The 17444-nt window shown below is 43.1% G+C and overlaps 1 non-coding gene across 1 annotated transcript; it reads left to right on the top strand.

Annotated features, from left to right (window-relative positions):
* The first annotated feature begins 2616 nt into the window (after positions 1–2616).
* On the top strand, positions 2617–2690 carry TRNAM-CAU (transfer RNA methionine (anticodon CAU)). The gene has a single exon. It is a non-coding gene; the product is annotated as a tRNA-Met (tRNA).
* The last annotated feature ends 14754 nt before the right edge of the window (positions 2691–17444 follow it).

Raw genomic sequence — 17444 nt, 5'->3', positions numbered from 1 at the left:
TCGCTTCGTGAATTCCTCGAGATTGGGGCAAGCTCTTAGAGAAGTTGTTCTTTTTGAAAGAAGGGGGGCCAAGCTACCTCCGAGAAAGGGAATAATTCACCTATGTAAAGCTTTGGTAATGCCCGGCTTCCCTACCACCTCTCTTACATAATTAAGTAATCTAAGATTAGGGTGCACTTCGTTCGTAGAAAAAAACCATCCCAATCTAATTAATGTCGGAGATTTCCGGGGACTTTTTTTATTACAAATCCCACGCAATCAAAAGGCTATTCAAGGAATAGCTATGTTTCGTACCCGTAGCGGGAGAAAAACTTTCATACTGAAATTGATAAATCGAACCATTCTTTTCCAGTAAGAAAGGCAAGGGCCACCAACCCTGCATCAATCTTCTCCTGACAGTCGAGTGCCTAAAGACCCTCAACTACAACAAACTGGTAAGAGACGCCACACCTCTCTCCTACCACACTTTATCCACCCGCAGTCCAACAACACAAATACGAATCATATTACTTATTTATTTCATTTTTGAAGTTATTTGTACTATACCATCAGTACAGACCCTAAAAACACCACCATAAGTGGAAGTGATAGGGTCATCCCCGGGTGAAACCGAAATAATATTACCTGTCATATTCAAATCATCAAATAAACCATAAAGTGAATTTTCAAACAACAAATTGTTTTTAGAAGTTGTGACTATAATTTCTTCATTATACCTGGCATAAGAATAAGAAGGAAATTGCAAATTAAACTTAATATCCAATTGATTTAAATATAAATTGAGTAAAACAGTAGTAAAATACCCGGAGGGAGTAATAAAATCATTTAAAAAGTCTACTTCCTCTCCATAAAGTGTTATAGGCATATATAGGATAGATTTGATTAACTGCATTATATCTGAACTTAACACTATTGGTTCAAGCATAGTCAAAAGACTTTCTTTATTAATTTTAAATAGAGAGTGTAACATGTTAATTTTGTAAAGTCTAGAAACAGGTATCTTTATCGACGATAAAATATGTGCAAAATATGAACTAGGATACTGATTATATCCAAAGGATAAGGAATGAGGAATATTAAGAGATATCAATCTACTATTAAGCAAGTGCCCAAGCGCAGTAATAACAATATGATCTTCCAGAATAGGATATAAACATCCATAAACTGTTGATTTATCTATATTAATATGAATAAAATATGTATTCTTAGGTGCTTTTTCTTTACTAGAAAATACTTTAAGTGGAAATGGAGACAGAGTATACTTACCAGTCTTTACCTTATTTTGAATCAATTTAACATTATCGGGCGATAACCCTACAAATTCTTCGGGCATAAATAAATTTTACCAATATAGAAAGAAAGCCCTTTCTTCTCATAAGATATTTCTAGTTAGTTAGGGCGTTAAGGCTGACGCGCCTTGATGCGTAATTCAACCGTACTAAGGTCATCCAATCTTTAGACGGGATGCTTTTGTATCATTTTTCCTTGTTGGTAAGAAGTTGGCAGAAAAACTTCTGGTCAACCTAACCAAAACAAGAAAGGAAGAGGGGTGGTCCCCGAAGGGCAGAACGATATTAGCACGTGCTTATATCAGTGACGAATTAGATGAAAAGGCAAGTCGGCTTTCACCACATATGTGTGGTACCCGGCCCCACGCAAACGTAGACTCCCATGGCTCGCTTGGAAAAGAGGCTCGTATCCCTCTCTTTCTATTAGCTCCTGTAGCTATAGCTATGGGCATGTAGGATAATCTATGTATCTTAAAAGGATCGTTAGAAGTCTTATCCTCTATCTTTTATCCCCCAACATCGTGTAAGTTTGAAGGCCTCTATTGTTATCTCCGGACGCTAGTTCTTATCCCTTGTTCTCTCTTAACGTCCGGTCTTCCCAATCCTGTCTTTGATCTTTGAGGAAGTCCCCCCGACTTGGATTTAGGGGGTTAACCCTCACTTGCCCAATGGAGTTGGTTTGTTCCAGTTAATAAGCTGACTACCTTCCCTGCCCTGGTAGCTCTTAAAGTGACTTTTCTTTGCCAGCCCTCCATGACTAAAGTGAGTCATGGGATAAGGTTCTCCCTCCCCTCCTAGTAGTTCTGGATCGAGAGATCCAGGGCGCTTTTCCTTCGCTCTATTCCAAAGTCCTGGGCTAAGCTGAGCTTCGAAGTCGGGCTTTCTTCCTAAAGCCAACGGCCTGTTCCAAGTGCTTTCCTTTCCAGCATTCCTTCCTAAAGGAATGCAGACTGGGTGGGTTAAGTTGCTCCCTCTTTCCTCAATACCGAGCTAAAATAAAGAATGATGAAACCTGCGGCCAGGCATAAATAGAGGCATTCCTCGGGTGATTTCATGCTTCTTCCTGTGGATTCCCTACCCAAAGGTAATGGGTACGGGACATAGGGACTAAAGCCAAGCTATTTAAGAAGCAGCCACATATAGCGTATATAAGAGAACTGCTGCATTTTAGGGTCCCGAAAATTTCATAAAAGAAGAAAGGTCTTTGCGGATCGTACCGTAGAAAGCGACTTGAATCACCTAGTAGTTTGTCGAGATTGGGTTGGTGTTCAGTGTGGGCTGTCTCCTCTATCAAAATAGTAAGAGAAAGAGAAGGAAACGGGGAAGAAGCGGGGTAGAGGAATTGGTCAACTCATCAGGCTCATGACCTGAAAACTGCAGGTTCGAATCCTGCCCCCGCCTAATCATCTGAGGCCGCAGATTGGAGTACTTGTGCAGCCGTATTGCCATCAACGAGTCCTGTGCTGGAGCCACCTATATGTTGATCCACGGGACCAGTAAATGGATTAATTATTTCAATTAATTCATTACTATTTATAGTAAAGAGGGTCTGAACTTATACCTGCTTTCCAGGCAAAATAACCTATTCTATTATAAATGAAGGTAGGATTGGGTTAAAAAAAATACCACTTAGATGTAAATAGAATAATTCCCCCCTGCTACTCCAAAGCCAGCCAGAGGTTTTTCCTCGTGAAGTCACTCAGGAAAAGAGTTTGAGGAGCTCGCAACCCCACCCTAAATTATTATTATGGAGAAGACCACGTCCTACAAAAACAAAAAGCAAAGGAAACTCTGTCTGAATGGCCAATCCATATCCCTGCTTCTAAGCTCAGACCTATAAGAAAAGGGACAGGGTTCTTGTTCTTGAAGAAGGTGAGAAAGGCGAAAGAAGAACAAGTCGGGAACAAGACCTATAGAAAGGCCAATCAAGAAAGCTCGCTGGCAAATAGAAAAGAAATGTTTGAAAAGGACATCTTTTTAGGTCTGGATAATTCCGGGGCGGAGGAGGAATTTTATAGATTCTTTTTTTTGTTGCAGTTGATGAAGCTTTAAAGAAAAGCGGCTTAAACAGCGGGCTTGGAGGTTGTTTTTTTTTTAATTCGGGTAAAACAGAGCCAAAAAGCCAGAAGCTATAGAAAAGGAATGGGATTTGGTTACGTGGAAAAGATCGAGGTAACTGAAGAGCAATCCGCAGGAAGTTAACTTTAACTATGAATAAGGTATAATCCAAGACATAGTAGTGGGTAAACTCGTGAGAAAAAATTTGTCAATAAAGTTATTCAGCCCCGTAAGCACAAGGAGACTGAGAGTGATCCCAATTGAAAGACAACGATCGAAGCGGCCGATCTCATCAATAACCTTATCTTATAAGCGAGCAAAAGGCGCTTTCTCCTTCATTGGTAAAGGATACCTGGGATCCACTATCCATTAGAAGTAACTTTGATCTTTAGGTGAAATCCAATGCTTTTGCTACTGGCACGAAGTGCTTCTACATATTGGCTACTTATGCTTCTCTCAATCGATAGATTGTCCTTCCACGGTATCATCTCCAAACGAGACTTCGACGAAAGCCGAGGTTTGCTAATGCGCATTCTCGAAACGTTCTTTGATTCAATCCACTTGATATCAATTTCTTACCAACGAAGCCCACCCTGGTTTTTCTTTTTGCAACTTTTTTTCCTTAAGGAGAGAATCGATTGTTGAAAGCAATTAGACTATGTCTTTCGGGAACCGATAAAGCTTTGATTTGGGCATTTGGGAGCCAAACAACATAGCAATAGCAATATCTTGAACTCTTTCGTCAATTGTTATTCGCATATCAAATACATCATTGGAGCTTTTGGCTCGCAAGAGTGTCCTCTTGGCAATAAGAACAGCAGCCACTTCATCTTGAACACTCTCAAGATACGCCGAGACACTATCCACGGTTGGTAATCTGACGGTAATCACTCTTGATGTCTCCCCTAGTCTCCATGGACAATGCAAAGCTTTGTCTTTCTTCAACGCTTAGCATTTCTATAGCAAGAGCACTGTCATTCTTAAAGGTTTGTCCGTATGTGCCTCCTGGACCAAGGGCCTACTATTTTACTCTAAAATTGATTATCAGAACAACGAATCTCCAACAATCCATGGAAACCCGCAGCCCTACTAGATGCCCTCTGAAAGTTCACACCAAATGCCTCTCCAAAGTCGTCATGGAGAATCAAAACACCTCCATAAACTTTTGCGAGAGGTTGCAAGCACTCTGACAGGGCATGTTCCGGCACAGAGTATATCAACCATTGTATTGCGTCGATGAGCCTCACGACCTAGATTCTCCATCTACATTTGATTTTGAAAAGAAGCAATTCGATCCAACCGGATTCCCCTTTTTCTTCTGTCTGTGGGTACCTTTGCTGGCGTAGCGGGTAATACCTCTTTCATGTGCCCAATCCTGCCCTCCAGCTGAGTCAATAGCAGGGCATTCTCTAGCAGCTCAAAGAGCGGATAAAGCGAAAACAGCTTCTGAGGTGAGGGGATTTCCCTGGAAAGTCTATCAGTCCCACAGCACACTTGCTATTGATCGGATTAACTCTTTCGTATAAAGAATGCGAATAGGGGATTCGAGAACAGTAAGAAGGGCCGGGTCTTTAGGGCAAGTAGTCCTTGGTGAGGGAAAAGAGCTATCCGAAGTCGGATAACTGGATTAGAGGGAAGGCGGGAAAAAGTACTTCTTACTCTTACTGGTATCATATCCCTGTGCCTTCAAGGGTAATCATGCGCATGGCTCCATCCAACCAAAATGTGAGTCTAATCTTCTCCTCGGTCCATTAAAAAATGAACCTTCTTTTTAGACATAGATGGATTTCTTACTGATCCCGCGGTACAGAATAGGACCAAGAAATACGTTATAGAATAAAGAAAGAGTGAAAAAGTCTAGCTCCAGTTAGTCCAGTCATTCTAGCTCCCCGGGTTATACTAGCTCATTCCAGCCCTGCGGAGTCGACGCCTTTACGTCGTCTATAGGGGGCGTCACTTGACAGGTTTAGTCATTCCGGTAAGTCCGGTAGGTATAGTCGGAATTGGGATAAATGAAATACATCTCGGTCGGAGTTCGGCTCATCAGCTGTCTCGATCGAATTGAATTAGCAATCTCTCCACCAGCCATGGTGGATCTTCCATTGGCTAAAACTCTTCTTCCATGAGGATTTTTTGTTTTTTCTACGATGATTCAGCTCCCGAACCTGCAAGTTTCTACGCTGAAAAGAGAGGTCGACGCTAATTCATGGAGTAAATAGGGAAGGCACGAAGGGTAGAAGAATCAGTCTAAGGCTATGCTCTGGGTTCTGGGAAGGTAGTTAAGTCACATCTGATGGATAAGCAGTGATTCCTCTCTTAGCATCTTACCCGCCTTAAAGTAAAGAATGAATAACAGGATCAAACAAAGCGTAGTGGATTTCTTCCTGCTAATGAATCAACTGGTATTGGACTGCTCTCAAAAGCAAGGGGGGAGTACTCTTAACTAACTAAGCCTAAAGAAAGGCTATCCAGCTTAAGGATGAAATTCTTTAGAAGGGAATAGCCCGTCGGTAGCAAAGGCAGAAGGTATCCATTGATGCACCTTTAGTTTAGCATCAACTTTTGTGTTGTGCTCTGACGGCTCAGCACGAAGGTGCTTACGAGACGCTACTCGGAATTAGCTACAGGCGGCCAGAGTTGGGAAGGATTGGGCGGCAAGCACACAGTCGATGAAGTAGATCCGGCCCAGGGTGTTACCCTGCACTTGTAAGACGGCCCATACAGTACCAGGGAGGAAGCCAAAAAAAACGTTAAGTTAATATTCCAGCGGAGATGAGGACCATCAGACACCGATTCTGAGGATTCAAGACACAATACAAGAGAGAGATGGAGTCATCTGGTTGCAACACGACTTGGGAAACCTTTTTGATGAGCAGCTCTACTGGTGTACGATAAAGACTATGAAGCGCTGGAAGAAGACTTCAGGCAGGTCATCGATAGTTGACGCATGTCATTACAAGAGGGACCTGGGGAGGAGCACTTTACTGTACTTCAGCATTACCAGCATCTAGTCTTTAGACAAGCAATTATTGGAGCCAGCCTATGAGGCACAAAAGGACAGATGGCATTACCAAGAACCGGAGATGGGACAACTTCTGCATTTTTGTTTAGGGCTTAACCACACTAAGATTTTTTTCAGTCTAATAGCTGTAATAGCCTACTGCATTTACTCTCTAACGCGCCTGGGAATAGATTCCACGGTAAATTGCAATAGTCAATAAGATCTGAGGCTGTCAAAGCTCAATTGCTAGATTTCGTTCTTGTGCTTATAGGCTATTCAACGGCTGAGACTTCGTCCCTAACATCCTTCTCTAAAGGGTAAGAGGCTACCTACTAATATTTCACTCTGTAGGGCTTGGTAACAAATCATATAAAGACAGATTTCCGGAAGGAATCATAATCTCATCCCTTGCTGATCAATCACAGGATGGGATTTAACGAAGGCCAGGAAGTCAGAATTGATCTTTCCATTTAATCTATTTCAACACTCTGATTACTTTTGAATCTTATCCGTTAGAAGCTATAGGCTAAGCTGTTGAATAGGATTCCGTCCCTCATTCCTATGCTCTAGTAGGCCGGGAAATGCTGCCAGAGATTAAGATGGAGTTTAAGACTAGCCCGCCGTTTTTCCTCGATATCTTGAGTTAGGAAAACCGGATACAGAGAAGGCTACGGAGAAGCAACTATTTAGATTGTTTCTGATATTCCTCTTGGCGCGCATTCCCGTTCTTTGTAAGATCTTGTGGTCAAGGGGCTAATTGACTCGCATGCTTACCGCGGAGCGGAAGTTAGTACTTAAGCGGACTTAGCCGCTGATTGAACTGATCTCGAAGCGGACCGGGTTGCTAGTACGGCGGGAAGGGTAGGATTTGAGGGGGCAAGGAGTCGTTTCTTTTCCGCCAGAATAGCAATGCCAATCCCTTACCTCCTTTTCCTACTCCTCCTTCTCAGTCCCTTAGGCTCCCCTAATTCTAAGAATCCTGCTCCCAGAAACAGGAAAGCAAACAAGCCACCAGCACTTCAATCAGTAAAGCCACTCGCTTTCTTCCTCTTCCTTTTCACATTGTATTTCAGATCCTCCACCTAGCCAAGTAGGTCTCAAAAGGTTCGCCCCGCGCTTAGTCGCCGCAAGCTCCATATAGGGTGTTACTTTGCGGGCTACTGAATAGAATCTTCGGTTAAAGGCATTTACCATATCGGCGCAACTATTGATCGAGTTCGGCGCGAGGCGTGTATACCACGTGAATGCGACACCCGGCAGAAAAGTGCTTCAACAACAAACTCTCATCGTGAGCTGTGTCTCCGCTGGCAATTTATTAAAAACTAATATGCTGCTCTGCGAGATCTCCCCACTTCCATCATACAACCGAAACCCGCTAATGCTAAGGAAGGAGCGAGGCGAGATCCATCAGAGGTGTGCTAGACCGGTAGAAGGAGTGTGGGAGACTCGTTAAAAGAAACTTTGAAAGATGCTTGCCAAGTGGATCAAGGCAGTGCCTTTTGATTTTACTTGCTGACGAGTTGGCCGTGGAGGATGCGGCCTGTCAGGAAGATCGGCTTTGGTGCTCGATTGCTTAGAAGGCTAATTTTGAGCTTGTGTTCGCTCTCTCCTGTCATGCATCATAGCTGGGTGGAACACAAAGACATACATCGATTTCTTTTTACCAAGATTTATATATTTGGATAATATGAGGGATTTTTCGCTAAACAGAGAACTATACCTAAGAACATAGAGTTTTCGCCGCTGAGAGATCACTATTATCCCTCCTCGTGGATGAAAGGAAGCAATGCCAAGTGTCAAGGGTACCCAGCAAAATAGAAATCAAATGCGAGCGCCATGCTATCAAGAAAGAGAACCAGCCCCTCTTCAGTATAGGCAGGTCTTTCTTTAGAACAGATTCATTCCAGAACAGAAAACCTAATTTAGAATCAGAATCGCGCTTGGAGCCTATCGCTAGAACGAACAACACACCTGCGACCAGACTTGCTACGCTAGTAGGGCTTGTGGGCAAAGCAAGAGATCTTATTTTATCCTTAAGGATAGGGAAGTCTACCTCAACCTCGGGGGGAGATATCGGAATAAAGTGCCCTGCCTCTGGATTCCTTGATTGATCTTGTCTTATGAATAGATAGGAAGAGAATCTGATCAATCTAGGCAATCTTGTCCGAAAGAATCACAAAGTCCCGTAACCCGCCTAAGCGTGTGAGTCATAGACTTTGTACACCTTCGCTCGTCACTTCACTTACTGAACTTACCGAAACTCGCTACCGTAAGATCACAGAAAGACGTATTCACCTTAAAGTCTAGGCCTACCTTCTATCTATAGGCTCAAGGGACGGTATGAGTTCTCTGCGATTAGACTCTGAACTCTTCTGGCCTGAACAAGATCACATCCAAAACATCAAGGACAGGGGGGAAAAGCCATTGCCAAGGGTGGTGATGGAAAGCCAAACGATGGTAGGCCGGACTACGAGGAGAAGAAGAAAGCATATGTGCCCAGAGGTGGGTGCTAAATAAATATGCAAGGGGCCACATGCCATGAGGGAATGCCCCAAGCTTGGGTCCTTGAATACCTTGCTTTCCCACCGCAATGAGAAAAATAAGGGGGGGCCTTTTCTTCTCACTTGAGAGATGCGATTTTAAAGAAGAGAAGAGGTTATATCAGTTAATCACCTCTAATGATAATGAATCTGATCCCCTCCCCTTTCCTATTCAGCTTTGCCGCCTCTTTCAGGAGAATGGATGTAAACAGCCGACTTCGATGACTTTTCTTCAACCGGTGCAGGCCTAGTTGGAACTCTAGTTACCGCTCCTTGCCTATCTAAAGCATTTATTTCATAGAACGACTTGCCCTAATAGAAAGTAGCCAGCAAAGAATTTCCTCTTCCAAATGGTAATTCTATCTATGGCAATCAAGAGCAGGCATAACATTCTCAACTACAACCGCCGTATTCACTTGTGCTTTGGGGTTCTTTCACTCCTTCAATCAGAGGCAAAATTGGACAGGTTCTGTGGGTGAAGGGAAAGGTTGTTGAAGAGGGCGTTAAGCATATGTTCTCAGCCATTGTGATCAACTCAGACCAGGGATCCTCTCTTAGACTCGCAATTCTCCTACTTTGTATAGGGCACTCGTTCTTGTCAATGGTCACAGCTCGTGCTGTAAGTATAAAAGCCTGGTTTGGCAGGAAGTGCAGTAGGTTTGTTTTGAAGTCCCAGCACGGCAGCACACACAGTGGAATTCTTGGGCTAAGCAGTACAAAATCAATCCATTATACCGTATTTCCTGGGTCTGAAAGAGGTTGCGAGAGATCTGTCTCATGTCATGGCATGGAAATAGTAAATGCCGCGGATCGTCTGCTTCAGCTAATGTGCTTCAATAGTCGAAGAAAGAGAAAAAGCTAATCATTGATCCGAAAGTGCCACAGTCTCCTCTCTGCAGCCTATTCCCTATTCTCTTCCTTGCGGGGGTGGATTTTGTTTAAAGATGATTCTTTGCGGTGGCAAAGGCATTTGAGCCGAGGCTTGCCCCTATCTATAAGGAACGAGTGACCCGCGAAGGCAAATCCTCAGTTACTTTTCATGATGAAATTGGATAATGGGAAGATAGTGTAGATAAAGGAGAAGGCTCGTCTTCTTGCTCCCCCCCTGGGATTAGTGATAGAAGTTACATAAGAGGTTATTATATTAGCTCCATGCCTACGCGGCGATATTAGTTAGTTTGGAGAACCCCTGGGCGTTGGACCCTCTTTTTCTTTTGGAACAGCCCGAGCTAGATGACAAAGCAGAGCTGGAAGGTACTTTTTGATGCTATCGAAGTACCTCGCAATCTTTTCTTCTGTTGCAGGCCTCGGAATGTAAGTCAAAGCATTGAAGGAGTTGTCCTCTCCTTTCATAGAAAGAAATGGGCTGGGCGCTTCTTCTCTAGCCTGAAAGGCCAGCTTATTACATTACATTACACATTTTTTTCGATCGTTTCCCACCGCCCATGCTCCTATCGCTTTGTTGTTGTTGGCTGACAGCCCCTATCGCTAATCAGAGAGAGGTAGCGAATCGAATTAAGTGGCGGCCTTGAGCTCTTCTTCTTTCCGCCCTCTTTGCCGCTCCATCTGGTGGTATACTAGAGTCGATAGGCCTGCCTAAAGGCTGCTCTTCTGCCTGACCCTTAAGTAAGGGCGGTGGAACTCTTATACTTCCTTTATCCGCTATCGCTATGTCACAAAGTTGGGTAAGCAGTAGAACTCGTTGCCCTTTCTTCCACGCTAGAAGTGAAAGCCCAGCCAAGTTCTTGGCGAATCTATAGTTTCTGGTGTTTCAGTCACCTTTCCATGGCTCCCTTAATTATGTGCTAGGAATTTCCCTCTTGCTTGAGTAATGGGAAGCGGGCTAGTCCCCGAAAATGCCCGTTCGCCTGTCGTTGGGGATCAAAATCTTACTTGCTGAAACAGTACTTGTAGGATTGCATTTTCAAAACCTTTAGAGAAAGAGAGAAAGGGCATTTATTTATTAGATGAAGAGGCGTAAACGGTGATCATTGCAGTTGTTTAAAGAGGTTCAGGGCAAAGAAATAAGGCATTTCAAAATTGCATCTGATTCAATAGCAGGGGATTTAATAAGAGCTAGGAGAAGAGCAGATTCGTGCAAAACAAAAGAGCTAACATCCGATTTGTGAACAGACCGGCTCGGGACAGGCTTGCTTGCTTTCCAGAGTTCTCCCGGTAAGAAGTAGGCATATCCGTGCTTTGAGTCTGTAGAAGAAAGTGAGGAACTTAACCTTTGTCGCAGATCTGCTGTGAATTCTGTTCAACTGTTCAGAAGAATTGCTTTTATATTACTTAACTGACTCCGGTAGGTCTATCTCATAAGGACCCTTTTCTGGTAATGGAAAGGATGCAGTCAAAGACCAGAGAATCATTCCATTTTGCTTAAAGCATGCCAGTCTTGTTTGAGTCGCTACTCATGCCCGGTTTACCAGGGTCTTCTATGTAATACCAATTAGTGGAAAAAGAAGGGTTTGATCCTGGCTCGGGTATCATAACAGCGTATTCTATCTAAGAGCATATTCTATAAAATAAGTTCCTGCGCCAGTAATATTCGTGCTCGCATTGCCCGTTGGCATCTTCGGGTGTCTACTTCCAGCGGATCTGTGGGTATTCAAAGTAGAGTTTCGGGGCTTCGTTCTTCCAGTTCTGCAAGCTTTCTTGATATCCCTTCGTTAGCCTTTTTTAATTCAGCTACCAGTGAATCCTGTTGTTTGAGGAACTCTGCATCTTTGGCTTGTAAGTACCGAATTTCAACAGCTAGCTGCTCTCTTTCTTCTTCAATCTTTGAGAGGAATTTCTTTTTTTTTTTCCTGATCTAAGGCACTCTCGCAGTTAGAAGTCTTTTCAGAAGCAGTAGCCCAGCCGATTACTGAGGCTTTGGGAGATTTTATCGAACTTCTTGCTCCCTTCTCTGGATAGGGGTGCTTCCCTTTTTCTAAACCATCCGGGATGCTAGTTTTCTGAGGATGATTCTTTCGCGTAAGTCAGGGGAGTGTTGAACCAGAGTAGAAATGACCTTTTTCAGCATCGCTGTGAGAGCATCCGGGCGATGAATCGAGGTAGCACAGTGTTAAAAACGACCCACCCTAACCGTATCGGAACGGAAGATCGGAAGAGTCTGACCTGGTCGAACAGAAGCCATTTATTCTACCGTTTCGCCCATATTCACTAATTCAAATACGGGGGTTATGATGACAACGCAATAATTTGCCTCGTTCAAGGGTCAAGCCACATGCGAACCTTAATCCTCTTATGTTCATGAGATGGCTTTCGCTGCCTGGGCTACTAGTATTTAGTGGTATCGGTTGAAACCCTTAGCAGTCGAGATCAACTAACCTTACCCTTAGTTGAACACTCAGCGTCTTCAATTCCTCGCCGTCAGTCCCGTCGAGCGATTTCATACCTTGCTTGGCTTGCTTCTTGGCTTGATAGCTAATGCGCGTAATCATTCGAGTTAGCTTCTTTCGCTCCTACTCGTCTTTGCCCTGCCATTTCCAGTCATTTACAATGCCAGTGATAAAATAATAAGGAAGCCGGCTCATCTTTGATTCTAATGTGCCAATTCCTCTCTTCAATGAAAGATTGATCCGTCACTTCCCGAAGAAAAGGACTCCTAGAGTGTGAACCCAGGATCCGAGATGTGGAAAATTTGCCGAATCTACATACGCCGAAGCCTAAAAATAGAAAATAGAAATGGAATATTCTTGCTCCATCCGGAATGAATTTCCCACCTACCTTGGGATAAGTGGTTGCCGGAAGCTTGAGACTTGAATGGTAATGACTTGCCGATTCTGGTATTAATATAACTTAATAAGTTCATCCCGTGAGGTAATCTATACCCGTGCTATAAGGAATATAAAAACGGACTTGTATTTATCTTTTATAGGATACTGGAAATGAGACTACAGTAAGAGTCCGGGTGTAAGCTCAAGTAGTGGTAGCTCTGTGAATAACTTACTCGATCTTTCATTCCTACCCACTTAGTAAAGGAGTCCAGTCTGAGTAGCTGGATCATCGAAAGACTTCCATTAGTGAATCGTTATAGCATTTTGTATCGATAGCGCTTCTTTTTGAGGAAATTCCGTCTTTGATCCATGCTTGCGATCTCGGTTGTGAAATTTTCATTTTCTTTTGGCTTGGTAATGGGTTTCTTTTTCTTTAGGGAATGAATGTTCTTCCTTTGTTTCATCGCATAGAAGTTTCGTTTTGCCCAAGTCTGAAGATAGAGATAGATATGAATCATCCCATTCATCTAAAAGAGAGGGGAAGGAGATGCGGCACTTGCCATTTCATCCCTAGCCTTCGTCTCGTATAGGACATTAGTTCAGGTCAGCCCCTTGGTATGCTAAGATCAGTATCACGCGTAGGTGAATCATTAAATGAAGAATTTGCCCATTTTTATTTAAGTTATCGAGTGTAAATCAATGTTATGCCTTTTTCAGTGTTAGAAATATGATTGAAACCTTCACTTTCGAACCCTGTGAGGATTCAGCTTCCAATTGAGTCGGTGTGTTAAGTATAGACTTTCAAAATACATAAATAGGAAAAACATTCGACGTTTTGTCTCTTTTTTTCCCAATGCTGCTATAAGAAATAATAGAAAGAAGGGGATCCTAAACTGGACGGAGCCTATAGATCCCGCGTCGGATTGATCTGACTCCAGCGCCACCCCCACGAAATCATTTTTTTTGTTTCTTATATGGATGAATTCTTCTTCTATGCCAAAATTCCAAGTTTCTTTCTTTCTCCAAGTCTTTTACTTTTCCCTTTTTCTAGGTTTGCTTCTTGAACTTGAACGACCGGTTGTTGAGTCTTATTCCCCCATATGATCTGAGAAAGCCTCTTCTTCGTAAGAAAGCAAGGGCTAAAGCTCAGGGATGGAAGCCAAAACAAAGCGAAAGAAAACAGCATTCAAAGTGGAATGTCTAATTTTGTGGTAAGAATCGCCATTCGTAACCGCTGAAGCAGGAAGATCTGATCGCTACCCCTGAGTGAGAGGGGGTGTTTTCAGAGCAATCAAAGCAATCACGACGAACGAAAGAGGGCCGGATTCGCAAATGTGTGTTCTCGGGTTATGGATTTAACATAGTCTAAATAGATTCGGCAAGAGATTGCGCGGCATAAGACTCTCTCGACCTGTTAAGCCCATACTGAAATTCCAGGACATTCATGAATCTACTCGAGCTCTTTGGCAGTATTAAGATCCCCTACCCACCTTTCATGTAAAAAGGCGACTCGCAAATGTTTATGGTTCTAAGGGCCCTACTAAACGTCCTTATTGAAAACGAAAGCGACACCCCTTGCTGAAATAAGATTCAATAAAGCAGACCACTTCTTTCCTTGGGCCGTAGAGAATAAAACATCATTTCCCCCGGAAAAGAGGATAAGAATCTGATGTCGAAGAGGGATATAATTTTCCTTCAATTCATTATGGAACCAAGTAGTGGCTCTTTCCCGACCGGATGTTATCTAAATCCCTTAATTAAGGGAAGATGGAAATAATCCCTAAAAGTCTCAGTCGCAAGCAACCTAAATATGGCACATGTCGCAGGGCCCCACTCGGATGACTGGTTTTGAGGAAAGGAACTAGATCCTTACCTTACGTACTACGTTTTTAAGCGAGTCTGATACCCCTAGATTAAGAAGGGGGCTCTTGTTTAGAGTAGAGGTAGGTCTCTTTTGGAAGCGTTCGCCAGTGACTAGCTCAATCGAGGATTAAAGACGTGAAAGCTGAGTTCAAAAGGAAGGTGTAAACAAACGGCGAAAAAAGCGGAGGCTTTATCTCATTCTCATATAGTGGTATTTTGAATACACTTGCTAGAGAAAATGCTATTGGCCTTTTCGGCTTAGTCACTCTCTCGTCGTTCCGATTCAAGGATTGAACAAGAAGAGTTGCTACGTGTAACATAAAGAAGACTTTGAACCTTCTCTTAGGGAATTCGTGAAGTATGATAGTTGTGGTACATAACGTCCTTACCAGATGCTATGTACATAGGTATACGCCTATCTTCTATGCGGGTCTTTCCTCCGCTGTTAGTCGCTTAGTGCTAGTTCCCTTGTTATGACCAAGGGGGATTCTTGTTGGCTGACGAAATGGGAAAGGTGGCTTATATAGATAAAGTTACCCAATCTAACTAAATGTGACTCCTAATCACATTCCCACGGTACTGAACTCTAAGGAAAAACCTGCCACCTCTTCTCCCCATAGGAATCCTCCTGTATTCCAAACGGAAATGAGGTTTTGTGCGGTCACGAATAGCCAGCCTTCAATATCTTGTCTATAAGTCGGGTGAGGACTAGCTCTCTTAGGTTGAACCCTGGTTCGTGTTGAAGTGTAGCTACGTCCCGTAAGGTCACTTTACCCGAATACCTTACTTACATGGAACTAGCCTCGACTTGATCCACGGAGTACACCGTTTGGGAGCCAACTAGGCGCTTCAGAGGCGCTGTTTGGTTAAATGTGCCATCCATACCATAGGTAATTGACGGAGAACATCCATCAACCACTTATGAAGGGGGCCTAACAGCCTTTGGTGAACCCAGTTACCTATGGCAAATAACCTTAGCTAAAGAGAATACCGATAAGTAAAACTTCACTAGCATATCTGCCCTCTCCTCCCGAGTGCTTATCCATTTTCGATGAAAAGGAGGAATGATCCTAGGCAGACCCTTCCTGGTAAGGAAAACGGGAACAGAAAACTTCTGCGGCAAGCCTGGGTCTTGTACAGCATAATACTGCATCAGACAAGTGGATGCCTGCCCACAGACATCATTTCTTTGAAAAGCTCCGAGTTCCTTTCCCACTTCACGGAAGAACCGGGAAAAGTAGTAGCCTAACAAAATTACATCTAATAAGTAGGTGACCAAATCAATAAGCTTTTTTTCAGCCCTCCTTCTTAGAACCCATTGAGGGGGGCCTCGGCCCAGGAAGGGGAGAGTGCCCGAGTGGTTAATGGGGACGGACTGTAAATTCGTTGGCAATATGTCTACGCTGGTTCAAATCCTGCCTCTCCCACTTGTTTGTTGTAGACTGAAGAGTTTCCCTTTAAGGGGGTTAGCGTAAAATCGAGTTAAACGAGAGGAGCGAATAAGGAGAACTTAAAAACTCTTTCACTATTCATACGCACCTGCATCCGCAGCTAATTCTTGAAAGTAGTTTCGTTTCCTTATTTTATACGCACGAGGCTAGAGGTTGAGTTCTACACCGATCCCTTCACATTTGAATTAGTGGTTCTTTATCCCTTAGTAAGAAGGAAAAGTTTCGCCCTGAGGCCGCTTTTCAGGATGCTCTTTTAGGTTTTTAAGAATAGCAATTCTTGGGGAAACTAATTCATTGATGGAGCCGAAGCCCTAGTTTCTTGATGATAGGAATAGCCGTTATCTTCGTTCAATCCCTAACGGTCGCCTATCGGAGTTGCCTGTGTTAGGCATCAAAATTTCCTTCCGATCCGGACTCTTTCTTTGTAAGAAAGACATCCATACGTAGGGTGTGGTCGAAGATCAGTGACTGCTTCCTTTGCTGATCAGCGATCATGCCCCCTTATTCTAGCGGAGGAACAACTTCACATCGGATTAATTCCCTAGCTAATCCGCCTTCAAGCCTTGTTCCTTCTTCCGCTTCATCTATCTAAGCCTCTTCCTTGGTCTTTCGTTCGTAGTGGCGACAGGACTACTTAATAGCATAGCATAATTACTTAAAGAAAGCAACCTTAAGCCTGTGGAGCAAGAGTACATCAAATGGATTCACAAAACTGGAAGGAAGAAGGTACGTAGTTACTCGCCTTTCTGTAGTGCGAGAGGGCCGCTACTAACTGAAAAAAAAAAGGCACTAGAGCGGGTTTCAGCTCTGGTTCAAATGGTATCTGGGGTATATCTATTATATGTTGTTAACGAATCCGTTTCAGACATACCCGGTCTTTTTTCAGTTGCTGCTCTACCACTCAAGTGATTGAACACGCTGGAATTTTGACCCCTGTGTTCTAGATGGGTATGCTCGTGTTGTTATGAGATATACTTTGAACATTACACGCTAAGTTATCTTCCAAAATATTGAGTAGAGCACCTGCGGTGAAGTTCAAAGTACTTTTGAAATGCTTTAATATTGTCTCACTCGTCACTTCTTCCTTCGAATAAGTAAAGTTCACATGAAAAGGCACTAAGATTAAAGTGGGGGAAGAAACAGAGACATGGACAGGAACAGAAAACTAGAGTAGAGTTTGTCAACTTATGAAAAAAAAGATATGATAATTGACATGCTATGCTTTTTTTTTTATTCCTAAACTTAATATTCTTTTACAGAAACGAGATTTCGTTTTTGTTGTAGAGTTGCGGTGCTTGTTTTGGTTGGTTTTTGCTTGATGCAAGAAAATGATAGTAATATTATAGGCAACAACATCCTCTCACTGATTGGAAATGCAGGGGGTCAGGATTGTTGGCGGATCCAGGGACCACATGTGACATAGACCATGTATGAAATTACAAAGCAACTTATCTAAATATAGTTCCAATTTCCATAAATTTACTCTGCTTTTATTTGGAGTAGCTGACCTGTAGGGA

Source organism: Arachis hypogaea, unplaced genomic scaffold (genome assembly GCF_003086295.3).
Source record: "Arachis hypogaea cultivar Tifrunner unplaced genomic scaffold, arahy.Tifrunner.gnm2.J5K5 arahy.Tifrunner.gnm2.scaffold_22, whole genome shotgun sequence".
NCBI lineage: Eukaryota > Viridiplantae > Streptophyta > Magnoliopsida > Fabales > Fabaceae > Arachis > Arachis hypogaea.
The sequence above is the reverse complement of the archived record's forward strand: the minus strand, read 5'-3'. Positions and strand labels throughout refer to the sequence as shown.